The sequence below is a fragment of the Suricata suricatta genome, chromosome 10, assembly GCF_006229205.1.
Source record: "Suricata suricatta isolate VVHF042 chromosome 10, meerkat_22Aug2017_6uvM2_HiC, whole genome shotgun sequence".
NCBI classification, from domain to species: Eukaryota; Metazoa; Chordata; class Mammalia; order Carnivora; family Herpestidae; genus Suricata; species Suricata suricatta.
This window is the reverse complement of record NC_043709.1, coordinates 63,636,500-63,655,577: the sequence shown is the minus strand read 5'-3', so window position 1 is coordinate 63,655,577 and position 19,078 is coordinate 63,636,500. Positions and strand designations below refer to the sequence as shown.

The window sequence follows — 19,078 nt, the reverse complement described above, 5'->3', positions numbered from 1 at the left end:
AAGATAGTAGCACCCTCATGTTCATTGTGATACTATTCGCAAGAGTCAAGATGTGGAAGCAACTTAAATTTTTAAAAAATGTTTATTTATTTTTGAGGGGGGCAGGACCAAGAGAGAGGAAGACAGGATCTGAGGCTGGCTCTGTGCTGACAGTGGAAAGCCCAATGTAGGGCATGAGCTCACAAACTGTGAGATCATGACCTGAGCCAAAGTTGGATGCTTAACTGACTGAGCTACCGAGATGCTCTAAGATATGGGAACAACTTAAATGTCCACTGAACAGATGAACAGATAAAATAAATGTGGTATTACATGCAATGGAATATTACTCATCTTAAAAAAGAGGGAAATCCTGCCATATGTGCCAACATGGACAAATCTTGCAGACATTTTGCTAAGTGAAATAAGCCAGTCATGGAAAGACAAATACTGCATGATTCCACTAATGTAAGATGTCTAAAATAGTCAAATTCATCGAAGCAAAGAATATAATGGTAGTTGCTAGGGACTGGGGGAGAAGGGATAGGAAGAGCTGTTAATCAATGGCTATAAAGTTTCAGTTATATAAGATAAATAAGGTCTAGAGATCTGTTGTACAACATTGTGCATTGTGCCAGTGGATGACAAGACTGTGCTGTAACTTAAAAATCTGTTAAGGAGCACCTGAGTAGCTCAGTCTACCGAGTGTTCGACTCTTGATCTCAGCTCAGGTCTTGATCTTAGGGTCATTGGGCTCTCCACTGGCTATGAAGCCTACTTTAAAAAAATCTGTTAAGAAGGTATAGAGCTCATATTAAATGTACTTACCACGTGAAATAAAAATTAGGAAAACAAAACCAAACTCAATAGAGGCTGCAAGTAGATGACTAAAGCCAAGTTTGCTTTGGGAAAATTCAAATGGAAGGAAGAAAGGAATCGAACGGAAACAGAGTGGAATGGAGATAGACAAAATAGAGGCTGAGCCAGAGATGGGAAAAAAACAGAGCTAGTAAGGAGAGAAATGGAGGGGTCAGCCCAGAGAGCAGTTTTCAGTTAGAAGCCAGGATAGCCCAGAATATCCAACAGGTTCAGCCAGGGGTTAGCAGAGTTGTATTGACCTCTCCCCACCCTGGCCAGCCATCTTAAAGGGCCTTTTGCTACATGAGGACAGAGATTTGCCGACCCCCTGCAGATAGTGCTATCAGAGGTTAATATGAGCCTTATCTCTTTCCCTCCCAGTTTTTACTTAATACTTTCATCTCTGTCTCATCTATTTGGGGACATAAGTTAATGATTAAAAGTCACAGTGGACTGAGTAAACCACAGTATTTTGGGGGGGGGGAGGAGTTCTGATAATTTATTTTTTTCTTTTATAGTTTATTGTCAAGTTGGTTTCCATATAACACCAAGTGCTCATCCCCACAAGCACCCTCCTCCATGCCCATCACCCCCCTTTCCCTCTCCCCTCCCCCATCAGCCTTCAGTTTGCTCTCAGTATTCAAGAGTCTCTCATGGTTTGCCTCCCGTCCTCTCCCCATTGACTTTTTCCCTTCCCCTCCCTCATGGTCCTCTGTTAAGTGTCTTTGGTTACACTTATGAGTGAAAACATATGGTATCTGTCCTTCTCTGCCTGACTTATTTCACTTAGCATGACACCCTCGAGGTCCATCCACTTTGCTACAAATGGCCAGATTTCATTCTTTCTCATTGCCATGTAGTATTCCATTGTATATATAAACCACATCTTGATCCATTCAGCAGGTGATGGACATTTAGGCTCTTTCCATGATTTGGCTATTGTTGGAAGTGTTGCTATGAACATTGGGGTACATGTGCTCCTATGCATCAGCACTCTTGTATCCCTTGTGAAAATTCCTAGCAGTGCTATTGTTGGGTCATAGGGGAGTTCTGTTAATTTTTTGAGGAACCTCCACACTGTTTTCCAGAGCAGCTGCACCAGTTTACATTCTCACCAACAGTGTAGGTGGGTGCCCATTTCTCCACATCCTCGCCAGCATCTATAGACTCCTGATTTGTTCATTTTAGCCACTTTGACTGGTGTGAGGTGGCATCTCAGTGTGGTTTTGATTTGTATTTTCCTGATGATGAGTGATGCTGAGCATCGTTTCATGTGTTTGTTGGCCATCTGGATGTCCTCTTTGGAGAAGTGCCTATTCATGTCTTCTTTCCATTTCTTCACTGGATTATTTGTTTTTCAAATGTAAACCACAGTATTCTGAACAACTTCCAGGAAAGGGTGGGAGTGGAACAGCCCCACTGGTACCCATTTCTCTCCCCAGTATTTGACAGATTTTAGTGAGGGAGACTTACCTCTTTTTGTCACTAGATGGTGCTAGCACAAACACCTGACAACCCTTAATTTTCAAGGTGATTTGGAATCACCTTGCTTTTGTAAACACTTTTTTGTTTGCTTGTTTAAACACAGCATAGGGGTGCCTGAGTGGCTCATGTGCCTGAGTGGCTCACGTGACTGAGCATCTGACTCTTGATTTCGCCTCAGGTCATGATCCCAGGGTCCTGGGACTGGGCCCTGCGTTGGGCGGCACGCTGAGTGTGGAGCCTGCTTGGGATTCTCTGTCTCTCTTCCCCTACCCCTCTCCCAGACTCATGCTCTAAATAAATAAATAAATAAAACTTGAAAAGATACATATACAGTATGTATTTTTGCCAGTAAAGTGTTTAATTTCATTAAGGACATGGGTATGTTTTTGAGCTTTTGAAACACTGTTCACCAGAAAAAAAAAAAAGTAGAGGCCAGTACTAGATGGTGAACGGCAGGCCCCCTTAATTCTGGTATCCTTGAGCAGCAAGATGGGGGTGGGTCTGGTAATGTTACTGGTGACATGAAATACCTCAGAGATGAGCACATAAAGAGGCATTTTAGTTTGCCTCACTGGTGACTTTTCATTTTTGAATGACCCAGATGACCTGACAATACTCAGCTACTGGGTTTGGGGCCTGAGTCATCAGCCCAACACCTCAGATAGCTGTGGCAGTACCTAAGAGCTTGTGCTACACTGCAGTTGGCCGGGTTTTGTGGAGCCTGATGCGTACACAATTGTGGGAGGGGTGGCTGTAAAGGAGAGATTATAAATATAAAGATAGATGTAAAAGTGAATATTTATTTACAATGAGAAATCACAACAAATCACGCATTTTTTAAAGCTCTGGAATTTTAGTTCCTACATGAAAGAAACTTGATCAAGGTTTTCCCCCAGTTTGATCACAAACTTAAACATTCACATGACATTGCCAATAACAAATTGTGAACCTGGAAGAGACTTTTCTTTCTTTTTATTTAAAAATTTTTAATGTTTATTTATATTTGAGAGAGAGAGAGAACAGGCAGGGGAGGGGCAAAGAGAGAGGGAGACACAGAATCCAAAGCAGGCTTCACGCTCCAAGCTGTCAGCACAGAGCCTGACATGGGGCTCAAATTCACAAGGTGTGAGAGATTATGACCTGAGCCAAAGTTGGATGCTCAACCAATTGAGCCACCCAGATACCCCCTGAAAGAGACTTTTCTAAATGATCAAATAAAAGGCAAATTTGATCTGCCATGCTAAGAAAAGACTGACTTATCTTTCTTGTCCTTGCTAAAAATTTATATTATTAAGTCCTGGCTTTATGAAGAAGCAATCAATGAGTATGCAGCCAAAAAATGTAAGAAAATAGTAATATTCAAGTGTGACTGGCATTTAATTCACCAAATTATTATGGGAGTTGTGTGTGTGTGTGTGTGTGTGTGTGTGTGTGTGTGTGATATTTGTCAACTTTAAAATGTTTTCCTGTACAGGGACTAATCTTAGCAGCTATACTCTTCAAATTGACTACATTTACTAGCTGATTTGCCTTTGAAAACCTCATTATAATTGGTGTATTATGAGTTTTTTCTTTTCTGCATTGATATCAGTAATTTGTGTCATCAAAAAAGTATAAAACTAGGAATTCTGAGAAGTATTTTGTTCTCTATTTTGAGCAGTTCCCATCAAAAAAGAAAAGAATGTATGGTATATTTATAATGATATACTATGTTATTGAGCATATTGCCAATAGGACAAAACTTGTTTTGACTGGATGTCAATATGGACAGAATCCTCTGCTTATATTTTTGCACAGCTGACAATTGGAAGAATTTTCTTCAGACTAACTTCTGGCTTCATACATCTTCTAAGCTTTATTTTTCTCTGCTCCTGCACAGTTCTGGTGCCAGGTGCTAAATGTAGGACACATTTAGATATTGATTTGAACTCTGGCCTTGAATCTACAGGTCATAACTTCATGTGAGTCAGCATGTGGGTGGATAAGAGACTTCTGGAGCTATTCCTTCATCGGAGCAGCAGGTAAAAGTTCAACTTTGCATGGAAGCAATTATAAACCATGTGAATAGATCCTAAATGGAGTGTGTCTCCAACTAAACTTCCCCTTAGCTGGATTCCAAAAATGCCTGTAGCCATTCCAGTGCCATTTAACACAAGTGCAAATGTGAAGGAAGGGAAGTCAGAGTGGAAATAGAAGTTTTAAGCACCTACAGTGAAAATATTTTACTTTTTGTTTAATATTTGTTTTTATAAAAACAAATAACCTTGTAAACACATTTCCAGGGCCTTAGACATGTTCTATATGTGAATGAGGACCCTAATACCTGAGCTTCATTAGTTCCATGGAAAATTAATCTCTGCCCTGCACAGAACATGTATCCAAGAACATCTAAAATGAAGAGGTTTATATACAGAATTGGAAATATCTAAGTAAGGAGCAATTGACATATTTAATGGTTTCTACAGCTTCCTAAGGAACCTTGTGCAGCTGACATCTTGGCCCATGGTCTAGCCTATCTTAGCCTCCCATTCTTTCCTTCTCAAATCATGCCTAGAGCCTCTGCTCAGTCCCTTCTCTTCCACCTCACTTGTCGCCTCCATTTGGGGGTCATAGGGCCCCAGAACTGAGAGTTAAGCAGGAATCTGTGTATATTTTAAAAAATTGAATCTAGTCTCTTACAAAAACAATATTCCAACAAGGGACTCTTGCCTGGACTTCTGGAACACAACACATCTGCAAATGGAAAACTTACTCCTTTTTTTAATGTTTATTTATTTTTGAGAGAGGGAGGGCAGGAGAGAGGCAGAGAAAGAGGGAAACAGGATTTGAAATGGGCTCTGTACTGACAGCAGAGAGCATGGTGTGGGGCTCAAAGTCACACATCATGAGATCATGACCTGAGCTGAAGTTGGACACTCAACTGACTGAGTCACCTAGGCATCCCTGGAGAACGTACTCTTTATTACAGCTGAGAAACTCTATAATTAGTCCTTACAGAGTTTTAAACCACTTGGAAATTATAACCATACAATTTATAAATGGGATGTTATACCTGAAAGCCAACCAAGAGAACCCCTATCCTAACCCTTCATTTTCAGATAAGGAAACGAGGATCCAGGTGGTATAGGCAGTTTCTCCAAAGATGGAGCCAAATTAGTCAGGGAAGGCTAAACAATATAACAAATAACCCCCAAATCTCTGTGTCGTACCATAATGAAGGTTTATTTCTTCTTCCTTGTCATAGTCCATTGTGGGTCAGTGGGTGGTGAGGAAGGGCTCTCTGCTTCTCAGAGACTTCATGGACCCATCTAGAAGGTTTATCTTTCCCTGGGGCTTCAGAGTCCTCCAGTGAGTCTTCTATATCTGGCAGCTGAGAAGAGATCCTGGACAATCTCAAGGGATGATTTGGGGGCCAGATCCAGAAGAGGTATTCTTTTTTTTTTCTTTAAAATTTTAATGTTTTTATTTATTTTTGAGAGACAGAGAGAGACAGTGCGAGCAGGGGAGGGTCAGAAAGAGAGGGAGATACAGAATCTGATAGGCTCCAGGCTCTGAGCTAGCTGTCAGCACAGAGCCTGACCGGGGGCTCGAACCCACGAGCTGTGAGATTATGACCTGAGCGGAAGCCAGATGCTTAACCGACTGAGCCACCCAGGTGCCCCATTACTCCCATATACATTCCATTGGCCAGAACTCAGGCCCATGGCCCATCTGGATGCAAGAAAAGTGCAGAATATAGCAATCTGCCCAAGAAAAAAAGAACATGAATTTGGGATAAAACTAACTGGTCTCTGTCCAGGAAGACTGAATGAGAAGGAAGGAAGTGAATATCTGGAATCCTGACCAGAAGATTGGTGCTGGGCTTTTGTGTATTAGTTGGTTAATTAGTTTGTTTGTTTATTTATTTTGATTAAAAATTTTTTTTGTTTTTTAGTGTTTGTTTATTTTTGAAAGAGAGAGTGAGATTGAGCACAAGTGGGAGAAGGACAGAGGGAGAGGGAGACACAGAATCTGAAGCAGGCTCCAGGCTCTGACCTGTCACCAGAGAGCTTGATGCAGGGCTCAAACTCAAGAACTGTGAGACCATGACCTGAGTCAATGTCAGATGCTTAACTGACTGAGTCACCCAGGCAACCCTATTTTGATTTTACTTTTAAGTAATCTCTATACCCAACATGGGGCTTGAACTCACAACCCTGAGATCAGGAGTCACATGCTTCACTGGCTGAGCCAACTGGACACCCCATTATTTCACTTAATCTGGTGTAGATTGCAGATTCTTCTTTTTCCTAAATGGAAGGTGAATTTAAAACAAGAATATTTAAAAAAAATTTTTTTTATTATAAGAAAGAAAGAGAGCAAGTGATGGAGGGGCAGAGACAGAGAGAGAATTTCAAGCAGGCTCTGAACTGTCAACTAAGAGCCCGATTCTGGGCTCCATCTCACGAACCGTGAGATCATGACCTGAGCCTAAATTAAAAGTCAGATGCTTAACTGACTGAGCCACCCAGGTGCCCCAAAGGGCTTACTAAGCCAACAGTCTGTTGCCACTGATTACTGAGAAGATGGAGAATGTATATGAAGATGTTTTGGACAGAGTTTCTCTAGTTTACCCTTCACAATCCAAACCATTTTCTGGTCGTTTTGAAATTCCATGGGCCCTGAAGGTGATTAACAGCTAATCTCTTCATCTATTTCCAGAATCCCTCCTTTTTTCCACCCTGAAATAAATCATTTTCATTGTATTAATCAGGATTCTTGGTTGCAAGCTACAGAAACTGGCCCTGGTTGACAAACAAGAAAGGAAACTATTGTAAGAATATATAACAATTCATATTACTCTTAGATTATAAATTTTTCATATATTGTAAAAGGAAAAACAGGAGAATTAGGCTTTAAAAAGACTTAAGAAACTTCCAGTTAAGGGTGGTGGATTGAACATACACACATGCACACAGTACCTTTTAATTTTCTCTAAAACTCCATTGAAATTTTTTTGAGGTTTATTTATTTTTGAGAGAGAGAGGGGGGGGAGGGGCAGAGAGAGAGAGAGGGAGACACAGAATCCAAAGCAGGCTCCAGGCCCTGAGCTGTCAGAACAGAGGAAAAACACGGGCTTGAAACCACAAACCAAAAGATCATGACCAGAGCTGAAGTTGGATGTTTAACCACTGGGCCACCCAGGTGCCCCTAAAACTTCATTACCACAAATCTTCAAGGACAAAGAAAATGTGAGAAAGCACAAAAGCAACAAACTGGGGGACCCTGGAAAGTGGATGGCAAATGGTAACTGATTGAGCTAACCAGGATAGCTCACTCCTAAGGCATTAGGAAAAGAAAGTGAAGAAGAAACACAATAATGCTATGGAATCCCCTAAAATTTCAGGAAATGATGGCAACAAACACTTCTGATATATGGCAAGTAGATGTGCCTCAAAAACAGAAGACTTATTCCTCTCAATAAATAGTGCTTGAACAATTAGATATCAATAGGTCAAAAAGAAAGAAAGAAAGAAAGAAAGAAAGAAAGAAAGAAAGAAAGAAAGAAAGAAAGAAAGAAAGGAAGAAAGAAAGAAAAAGAAAGAAGGAAAGAAAGAATTCTGACCTAAACATCACATACAGAAATTAATAAAGATGATAGATTTAAATGTAATGTGTAAAATTATAAAATTTCCTGAAGAAAATATAGGAGAGTACCTTCAGGACCAAGGGTTTGATGAAGAATTCTTAGATATGACACCAAATGCATGATCTATAAAAGAAAAAATTAATGACTTTGACTCAAAGCTAATTGGACTTAATCACTTTCACTTTGTGAAAGATCTTGTTAAGAGGATAAACAGACAAGCTACAAATAAGGAAAGACATTAGTACACTATATATCTAACAAAAGATTTGTGTCTAAAATATATAAAGAACTCTATGGGCCCCTTGTGGGCTCAATCCATTAAGCATCCAACTTTGGCTACTGTCATGATCTCACAGTTGGTGGGTTTGATCTCCCTCATCGGGCTCTGCCCTGACAGTGAGGAGCTTTCTTCAGATCCTGTCTCCCTCTCTCTCTATCCCTCCTCTGCCCATGGTCTCTCTCTCTCAAATATAAATAAACATTAAAAAATAAAACATATAAAGAACTCTTAGAATCCTATGGTTAAAAAAAAACAATCTAACTAGAAAATATGTAAAAGATCTGAAAACATTTCACTGAAGAGGATATACCAATGGCTAATAAACACATAAAAAGATGTTAAGGATCACTAGCCACTAGGGAAATGCAAACTAAGACCACCATGAGATATTCATATACACCTATTAGAACAATGAGAATTAAAAAAAAAACATACTAACATCGTCAAATGCTTGAATGCATAGAAATTTTGGATCTCATATATTGTTGGGAATGACAAATGGCTTAGACAAAATAGTTTGGCAGATTTTTTTTTAAAAAACAACAAACAAAAGTACCTGACTGGCTCAGTCGGTAGACGATGCAACTCTTGATCTTGGGGTTGTGAGTTCAAGCCCCATGTTTGGTGCAGAGATTACTTAAAAAAAAAAAAGTCTTAAAAAATAAAATAAAGATAATAAACAATAAACAAAACAAACAAAATCCCCTAAGTATACACCAACTAGAATGTTTAAAATGAAAATGACAGGTAATCACAAGTATTGATGAGAATATGGAGACATTAGAACCTTCATATATTGCTGGTGGGAATCTAAAATAGGACATTGTGGGGCGCTTGGGTGGCTCAGTTGGTTAAGCGTCCGACTTCAGCTCAGGTCATGATCTCACAGTTCGTGGGTTCGAACCCCATGTCAGGCTCTGTGCTGACAGCTAGCTCAATGGATTCTGTGTCTCCCTCTCTTTCTGACTTGCCCCCTGCTCATACTGTCTCTCTCTCTCTCTCTCTCTCTCTCTCTCTCTCTCAATAAATAAATAAATAAAACTTAAAATAAATAAAATAAAATGGGACATTGTATTTGGAGAATAGTTGGCTGTTCCTCAAAAAGTTAGACATAGACAGAATTGCTAACATTAACAACTCAGGCAACAACAGATGTTGGCAAGGATGCGGAGAGAGGGGATCTCTTTTCCACTGCTGGTGGGAATGCAAACTGGTACAGCCACTCTGGAAAACAGTATGGAGGTTCCTCAAAAAATTAAAAATAGAACTACACTATGGCCCAGCAATTGCACTACTAGGTATTTATCCAAGAAATACAGGCATCCTGTTTTGAAGGGGCACATGAACCCCCATTTTTATAGCAGCACTATCAACAATAGCCAAAGTATGGAAAGAGCCCAAATGTCCATTGATGGATGAATGGATAAAGAAGATGGTATATATATATATATATATATATGTGTGTGTGTGTGTGTGTGTGTGTGTGTGTGTACAATGGAATATTACTTGACAATCAAAAAGAATGAAATCTTGCCATTTGCAACCATGTGGATGGAACTAGAGGGTATTATGCTAAGTGAAATTAGTCAGAGAAAGACAAATATCATATGACTTCACTCATATGAGATCTTCAAGACACAGAACAGATGAACATAAAGGAAGGGAAGCAAAAAGAATACAAAAACAGGGAGGGGGACGAAACATAAGAGACTCTTAAATATGGAGAACAAACAGAGGGTTACTGGAGGGGTTGTGGGTGGGGGGATGGGCTAAATGGGTAAGGGGCATTAAGAAATCTACTCCAGAAATCATTGTTGTACGATATGCTAACTAACTTGGATGTAAATTTAAAAAAAAGTTAGACGTTGAGTTATGATATAACCCAGAAGTTCCACTCCTAGTATCCAAAGTAAGTGAAAACACATACCTACACCAAAGCTTATTCACAAATGTTCAGCTGCATTATTCATAGTAGCCAAAAAGTAGAAACAACCCAAATGTCGTTCAACTGATGAATGGCTAAATAAAATGTTATAATGTGGTAGATTATATTATTTGGCACTAAAAAGATGAAGCGCTAATAAAATATGGATGACCTTTGAAAATATGCTAAATGAAAGAAGCCAGTTGCAAATGACCACATATTATATGATACCATATATAAAATGTCCAGAATAGACAAAATTCTAGAATCAGAAAATAGTTAATGGCTACTTAGGAATGGGGCAGTGATGTGTGGAAAGGAGGAGTAAGGGCCAGCTGTTAATGGATACAGGGTTTCTTTTAAGGGGACAAAAGTCTCTAAAATTATTGTTTGGGTGCCTGGGTGGTTCAGTTGGTTAAGTGTCTGACCCTTGATTTCAGCTCAGGTCATGATCTCACAGTTATTGGGATTGAGCCCCAAGCTGGGCTCAACGCTCATCACAGAGCCTGCTTGAGATTTTCTCTCTCCCTCTCTCTTTGCCCCCCTGCATTCTTTCCCTCTCTCTCTCTCTCAAAAAATAAACATTAAAAAATTAGATTGTGGTGACATCCTCTAAGTATACTAAAAATATTAACTTGTACACTTTAAATGGGTAAACTCTGTGTTGTGTAAAGTGTATCTTAATAAATCTTTTAAAAAAGAAAAAAAAATGGAACATGCACTTACCATATGATCCAAGCAATCATACTCTTGGGTATTTGTACTAGAGAAAAGAAAATTTATATTCACACCTTTACATGAATATTCATTGGAAACAACCAAAATGTCCTTCATTAGGGTGAATGGTTAAATAATAATGTGTCACAGGACTAGATCCACACATCCTAATGTTAATTTCCCAGTTTGGGTAGTGCACTATAATAATATAAGATGTAATCATTGAGGGAAACTGGGTGAAAGGTTTATGGAACCTCCCTGAACTATCTTGGGACTTTCTGTGCACATACAATTATTTCAAAATAAAAACTTTTTTAAAATAAGAGGAATTACTAGAGAATTAAAAAAAGAAATTATGCCCCCACTCTCATAACCTCCCAATGCAGGCGTATGACTGCGCCTCACCAATCCCAGCAGAAAGTTGAAAAGGTAAAATAGAAGATCTCAGGTCTGAGAAACACTAGCCCTCTGGTGGCAAGGATAACCCTACAGCAAGCTTAAGTAAACATTTATACATTTAATGTTGAAAACCTCAAATTTTTGATCTACCACTTTCTAGATAATTGATAGCCACGATTATACCCTTCGAGTGGGAGATTTGGAGAGGCTTCTTGAAGTGGTTCTCTAGGGAAAGGGCCAGCCAGAACACCAGCCAGTGACACCCACAGAGACAAGCCCCACCTCCAGCTCAGAGTTTCCTATTTGCTTCTTAGTGCCCCACTCATTTTATTTAATGGAAAATTTCAAATATATATGAAAGTAGAGAAAATGGTACGATAATCTCCATGTACCTGCTACCCAGCTCCAACAATTATTAGCGGAGAGCCAGTCTTCTTTCATACCTCTACTCACTGTGCCTCCACCCTAAGTCTTGAAGCAAATCCTAGATGTCATATTTTACCTGTAAATACTTTTACAGATCTTTCTAAAGGTAAGAACTCTTTTTAATACAGCCACATAATACTTACAACACTTTAATAATAATTTCTTGGGGCTCCTGGGTGGCTCAGTTGGTTAAGTGTCTGATTTTGGCTCAGGTCATGATCTCATGGTTCATCGGTTGGTTCAAGCCCTACATCAGGCTCTGTGTTGACAACTCAGAGCCTACAGCCTCCTTTCGATTTTGTGTCTCCATCTCTCTCTCTTCCTCCCCTGCTCAACTTTATCTCTCTCTCTCAAAAACAAATAAACATTAAAAAACTAAAAAAAGAAAAATAATAATTTCTTTTATTGATTTATTTATTTAAAAGATTTTTTAATGTTTTTTATTTATTTTTGTGAGACAGAGAGAGACAGCGTGAGCAGGGGAGGGTCAGGGAGAGAGGGAGACACAGAATCTGACCTAGGCTCCAGGCTCTGAGCTAGCTGTCAGTACAGAGCCCGATGCAGGGCTCAAACCCACGAACCATAAGATCATGACCTGAGCTGAAGCCGGACGCTCAACTGACTGAGCCACTCAGGCACCCCAATAATTTCTTAATATCAAATGTATTCAGTAAGTGATAAATTTTTTCTGATTGTTTCATAAATATATATATTTTTATAGCTGGTCCACACATGGCATTTGATTGATATGTCTTTCAATCTATAGTGACTCCCCCTTTTTTGTGTGTGTTTTTGTTTTTGTTTTTTTAGCCTAACAGCTTATTTGTTGACAAAATTAGATATATTGTCCTATAAAGTTTCCCATGTTCTGAATTATGGAAATCATTTTGTAAGTTTCTTGAACTTTGTATTCTATATAAATTGTTGGTTAGCTCTAGAGTCTTAATCAGATTCAGATTTTGTTTTTGGCAGGAAAACCACCTAGATGAGGATGTACTCTTCCTACTGCATTCCATCAGGGGGACTATTCTTAAAATAGAACGGGTAACCCTGGATCATCAGACATTTGAAGCAAGTCTCTAATATGAAAGAATCCAAACAGCCTAGAAACAGAGGAGCAAAGACTATGTAGGGAGAAGAAAGCATTAAAGAATCATGAAATATTCATATTCATATTAAATATTAATATTCTCTGAGAAATAAGAGAAGTAGTGCATCCATGAAACAAGCTATAAAAAGAATCTAGGTGGTGGTTAAATGGATATTTACCGTAAAATTGTTTCAACTTTTCTATATGTTTGGAAACTTTTGTAATAAAATATTGGGCAAAAAGAACATTTAAAGAACAAAAAGAAGTCTTGGGAATTAAAAATATAATAGCAGAAATGAAACACTCTATAGAGCAGTTAGAAGATGACATGGAGACAGTCTTCCACAAAGTAGAGCAAAAAAGGCAGGGATAGAAAATAGAAGACAAAAAATAGAATCCAGCCCCAAAGGTCTAATATTGGAATAATAGGAGTTTCAGAAATGCAAAGCAGAGGGAACAGAATCACTAATCTATTAAAGAACTATCAAAGAACTAATTTAAGAAAATTTCCTAGAGCTGAAGGGCTGGTCAGGTGTGAAGTATAATGGGTAAAGATAGTTTCCATATCATGATACAACATGGTAAATTTTGAGAACATGGAGGAAAAAGAGGAAATCCTACATGTTTTTAGGAAGATTTCATGGAAGGGATCAAGAATCATAAGAGCAGTGGATTTCTCAACAAGCAGCACTGGCAGCTATCAGGCAATGAAACAATGTTTTGAAAATTCTGAAGGAAATTTCTTTCCAATCTTTCATTTGATATACAGCCAAATGATTAAGTGTGAACACAAAATGAAGACTTCCAGGCATGCAAGAAGCCAAAAACATTATTTCCCATCAACTCTTTCTCAGGAAGCTGTTGGGAAAGGTTTTCCACCAAAATGAAGTAAAAACAAGAAATCCAAGGAATCTAGAATGCATGTTTCCAATAGAGAAGAGCGGCGAAGGGGGCTCCTCAGGATGGAGAGGAGTGAGGATTCCTGGGGAAGAGCTGAACAGCAGGTATTCGGAGCAACCAGTGAAGGCTAGAGAAGTCAGAAGTTTGGAAAGAGAATATGTCGTCAAGGTGAAATTGATAGAATATCTAATATATTTGAACATATTGAGGGGATATTTACCCACTTAAGGTGGTGAAGAAAAGTTATTAATAAGTACATAGAAAATTAAGCAAATGGACAATTAACCACGATAACTGATTAACCTCCCCCAAATCAAAACATTGTGTAAGAAAGGAAAAGTTATCACCGTATACTACACGGTTCAGCATCAACAGGGTTTATAGTCTTAATAATGTAAATATTAAATACTGATTAACTCACAATTATTGATATGACCAAATGAGAAGGACCCAGAGAGTGGGTGGAAGAGAATGTGTGTGTGTGTGTGTGTGTGCGCGCGCGCGCGCGCGCACACACACACACACACACACGCGCGCGCGCTCGCGCATGTGTGCCTGTGCATGCGTGCATGCCCTTGATTTCCGTCTCTCTCCCAGTTTGTTTTTTCCTCTGACTGCCATTTTACTTTCTTTTTCAAACTAATGTATTTCCCATGCTTTCAATAATGCACTCATACTAGTTTTATAGTCATAAGAAAAAAACCCAACACAGCTTATCACAAAGAAAAGGTTAGGAATGATGTCTCCAAGCATTCTCAGTTCCCCTTCTTACTTCACTATGGACTTAGCGTCTGTAAGTTTTTCCTAAATGTTATTTGAGCCTACTTATGTTTTCAGCAGGTACCACTGCTTGGGCATAATGAGTTTCATAAGGTCACCTGCTATGCAAAGTATCGTTTCATAGAATCATAGAATCCTACCTTTCCATTTATCATCTTTTAAACCCAAGGGATTCCCTACATTAAAAAATTTTGTAAGGTGTGTTCAGGATAATGTAGTTGAGGCAACGTCTGCGAAGGGAACAGTGGGGTGGAGGCCTGGAATGTTCTGGGGTTAGCGGCGGCAGAGGAGCTGGTGAAGAAACCTGGAAGAGAAGATGAAGAACCCCACCCCTTCCCTTACTAAGGGTATGAAGGGAAGACAGATCTGTCAGGCTCCCTGGTACCTACAGAATGAAGTCCAAAGGTCTTCGGAAACATGAATATGCAAATGATTCACCTGAACATCCTGTTAAAATGCAGATCCTGATTCAGGAGGTCTGGGGTCTGGATTTCTGACAGGCTCTCAGGTAAAGCCAAGGCTGCTGGCCCATGAGCATGTTTTGAGTGGCTAAGATGATCCAAAAGGTCCTCTAAAAACTGACCTCCTATTTCTTCAGCTTCATCTCTTGCGCCCACTCCCCACCCCATTCTAACATCTCTATTCCAGCCATGCTGAATGACTAATCATCCCTAAATATGCAGGTGGGAGCTCCAAGTATTTGCACATGCTGTTCCTTATGCCTGGAATCTACTCCCCTTACCCCGATCATTCCTACTTTTCTGAGACCCAGCTCATGTGTGTCCTCTTTTGTAGGACAGCACCACACACTCTTCTTCATAAAGAGTATATCCCTCCCTCTACATAGATGTGTGCCTATTACTGCCTTTATCATACAACATTGCAACTTTTTATTTACTCTGAACTGACTGAAGGAAGTGACTATGTCCTGCATTTTGTGTCTCCAGCATCTAGCACAGTGTTGGCAGCTGAGGAAATGCCACCTGACTGAACGAATGCTTGTTTTATAAAGAAGGAAGGAGTAGATTCTCAACAATGTACAGTTGTGCGAAGAGGACAAAGAAAATAAGACTCAGGAAAGGGTACTGCGTGCACCAAGGAGATGACACTTGGTCACTGTCACACTGCCAGTTTCTTTTCCGTCTTCCCTTCCTCCTTTCCTGATTTCCTATCATCCTTCCCTTTCTTTCCTTCTTTGTTCTCTATTTGTTCTTTGAATTTTTCTTTGTAGCATAAATGTATTTTTTTCTTTTTTAGAGAGAGAGGTGCAAGTGACTGAGGGGCAGAGAGAGAGAATCCCAGGAGGGGCAAAGAGGGAGAGAGAGAGAAAGGGAAAGAGAGAAATAGGGCTCGTGTTTACCCAAAGCAGAGTTCGAACTCACAAACTGTGAGATCGTGACCTGAGCTGAAGTCCAATACTTCCCAGGCACCCCTATCATATATTTTATTATATGAGTTATGTAATTTTTCAGTACAGAAAAATTAGTAAATCCAGGTAAGCCACAAGAAAAGACCTGAGGTCTTATTTACCACCTGGAGATAAACCACAATAAACATTTTAATGTGTATCCATCTAGATTTTTTCCTATCCAGAAGTGTATATAAAATGTATGTGTATATCTATATATTTAATCAACATTAAGCAAATTAATGACATTAAGCAAATTTAAATATTACTCACTGAGCTTCAATGGTGCTATAGACACTTTTGGAGATAACACTAAAAGCCTGTATTTCTGAACACTTTAAAATTTTAGATCTTTTTGTATGAAATTAAAATGTTTAATTCCAGTATGGTTAACATACAGTATTATACAGGTTCAGGTGTACAGTATAGTGATCTGGCGATTCTATATATTACTTAGGGCTCGTCATGGTAAGTGTGCTCTTTACGCTCCATCGCCTATTCATTGCAGAACTTTTTAAGGAATATAAGCTAGTTGGTCGACTGTCCCTCAATTTGGGTTTGTCTAGTGTTTCCTCATGCATCAGACTCAGACTTTGAGTTTTTCGGCAAAAATTACTAAGTAGAAGGTGTCCTTGTTAATACATCATGCTAGAAGAGGCACACAATCTCAATTATTTGGCTCCCCCCAAACACACACACACACACACACACACACACACACACACACACACACACACACACAAGGCTTTTATTCAAGCTGTTTCCTTTGTCTGAAAGGCCCTGTTTTCTCTTGCCTGCTTGAATACAATTGTCTCATCCCTTAAGATCCAGTTCAGAGTTCTCCAAGAAGACTTTAACTCTTCATCTAAGTGGCCCCCACCACGTTACAGTTACTTCCCTGTCCTCTCCATACCACTATGCTGAGTTCCCTGAGGACAGGCTCTCTGTCTTAAGGTGGTAGACATGTGCTGTGTTTGCCTGATTGGCATTCAACATTCTCCTGGGAGGCACACTCTGATTATTCTTTGGGGAAATATCCCTCAGATTCCCTATCCCCATCAATGAGTGCAGCCCAGGGAAGAATGTATGACTTGGGTCTGGTCACTCAGTGCATTTCACCCCGGGGCATAGGGATTGGTCCACTGAAGAGCTTCTGAACCAAGGAGGTCCCATCAGGATCAACCAGCACTTCTGTCACAATTGCTGGGCCAAGGAACTCACGGAACACACACTTCTATCACATTCCATTGGTCAAAGAACTGTGGTCATTGCTTTAAACTACTCCATTCCACTCTCTGGTCTCATGCCCCTCCCCAGAACCCCAAAAGTTTCTTCCTACTACAACATCAGTCTTAGGCTTGAGGTCCAGAATCACATCTAAATCAAGTCTATGTTCATGTGAGGGCCCTCGCGTTTAGTTCCTTAGGTAAAGCTCCTCTTAATCTGAACTAAAGACAAGTTATTTACCCCTGCCCACCTACACACACACAGCATATAGAAGCTGGACAGCCATAGGACAACTACAGTAGATGTTGTGGCTCAACAGGGAGGAAGGGTGAGGTCCACAGCAGACACTGGTGATAGCAATTCTGAGCTCCAGCTGGATACATGTTACCAGTTCCCTGTCTAAGGCCCAGCATCGCTCCCTGGCAATGATCGTATGTGGCTCTTTACCCTCTGGCCTCCTGGTTTTGCCTCTGGAGTCACTTTCTTTTCCATAGGAAAGAGACCCTATTACAGCAGAGTGGTTTTATCAGCCTGCTTCCTGCCCTTTGAAGTCCAAGGGCCCAAAGGCCACTTTTTATTTTGTATGATTTCTCTCCTTTGCAGGTTGAGCTGGTGGTGCTTCAATCAATACAAGTCCTAAACATTCTGTCTTTTTCCTACGAATCTTACTGGAGTTCACTTCATCAGACAACCTGCACTCATAAATCTCTCTGAGACAGGGCCTCCCCTGTCTTGGGCCCTCAGTGAGTCTGCTGAGGGATAGTATTTTCAAGATTGTTCGAAGAAGAGCAGCTGTGCAACAAATACCTCGAAAGCTCTTAGGAGTATTTCTGTCTGAAAGATTCCACGAGGAACCATTTCTAATGCCTTTTTAAAAAAATTAATTATGTATCTGAAGAGAGAGAGAGAGAGAGTATGTGAGCAGGGGAGGAACAGAGAGATAGGGTGAGAGAATCTCAAGCAGGCTCCATGCCCAGTGCAGAGCCCAGTGCGGAGCTCGATCCCTCAACTGTGAGATTGTGACCTGAGCTGAAATCAAGACTCAGGTAATTAACCAACTGAGCCACTGAGGTGCCCCTCTGAGGTCTTAAAAAGGCTTTACAATTACACTTCCGGCCTCATCTTTACCAGAAGACCATGTTTTCCTGACAGTGTCCTGGCTTTGATCTTTGCCATGGGGCCCTTTATTATTTTGAATTCTTGGGCTGGATTGAAAGACTGTTGTGGGCTTTTTATATCTCCTCCAAATTCTGCTTCAAAACAGAATAATTTCTTCTTTAGCTTTCCTCTATCTGTTTCTTATGATACAAAGCCAAAATAAGCCAATTAATTGACCCTTTCAACATTTTGCCTGGAAATCTTTTTAGCCAGATCCATCAGTTCATTAGGTATTTTTCTATTTTTCACATTAGTGCAGATAAAAGTTTTGTGGAACTTTCTACCATGACACAACCAGGGACTTTGTTCCTCCGGGTTCCAAGTACATTTTTCTCAACTTTCCCTTGAACTTTCGCCTGCCGTCTCCTTGGAGACTGTCTAGCATTTCCCTAGCAGACTCATTGAGCCTGTCAGGTGTCTCCTATTACCTGGAAGGCCCAAGCAATGGCAGATGTTTTAAGTTTTGTTACAGCAGTGTCTCTCTTCCAGCTGCCAAATTCTGTTCCAGTTATCTGTTGCTGCAGAACAAACTACTTCAAACTTAATGGCAACAACTATTTGATTATCCTCATGGTTTGCATGGATTAGGAATTGGGACAAGGCATACAGGGGATGGTTTGTCTATGCCCCATGATTCCTTGGGCTTCAGTGGGAAAACTCAAATGGCTAGGGGCTGAAACAGCTAAAGTTATAGGGAACCTACTTCCAAAATGACTTCTTCCCTTGCATGGCTGCCACTTGATGGACATGGCTGGAAGACTGCACTCAGCTGGGTCTCTTGGCTAGAGCATCTGGCCTCCTTAACATGGAGAATAAGG

At 40.0% G+C, this 19,078-nt stretch overlaps 1 long non-coding RNA gene across 2 annotated transcripts; it reads left to right on the top strand.

Annotated features, from left to right (window-relative positions):
* The first annotated feature begins 1,927 nt into the window (after positions 1-1,927).
* On the top strand, positions 1,928-17,748 carry LOC115304599. Of its 2 annotated transcripts, none has more exons than XR_003914520.1 (3): positions 1,928-1,963; positions 4,271-4,343; positions 17,706-17,748. It is a non-coding gene; the product is annotated as an uncharacterized LOC115304599 (long non-coding RNA). The 2 variants fall into 2 exon arrangements; XR_003914521.1 differs by lacking the exon at positions 17,706-17,748 and adding an exon at positions 13,557-13,658.
* The last annotated feature ends 1,330 nt before the right edge of the window (positions 17,749-19,078 follow it).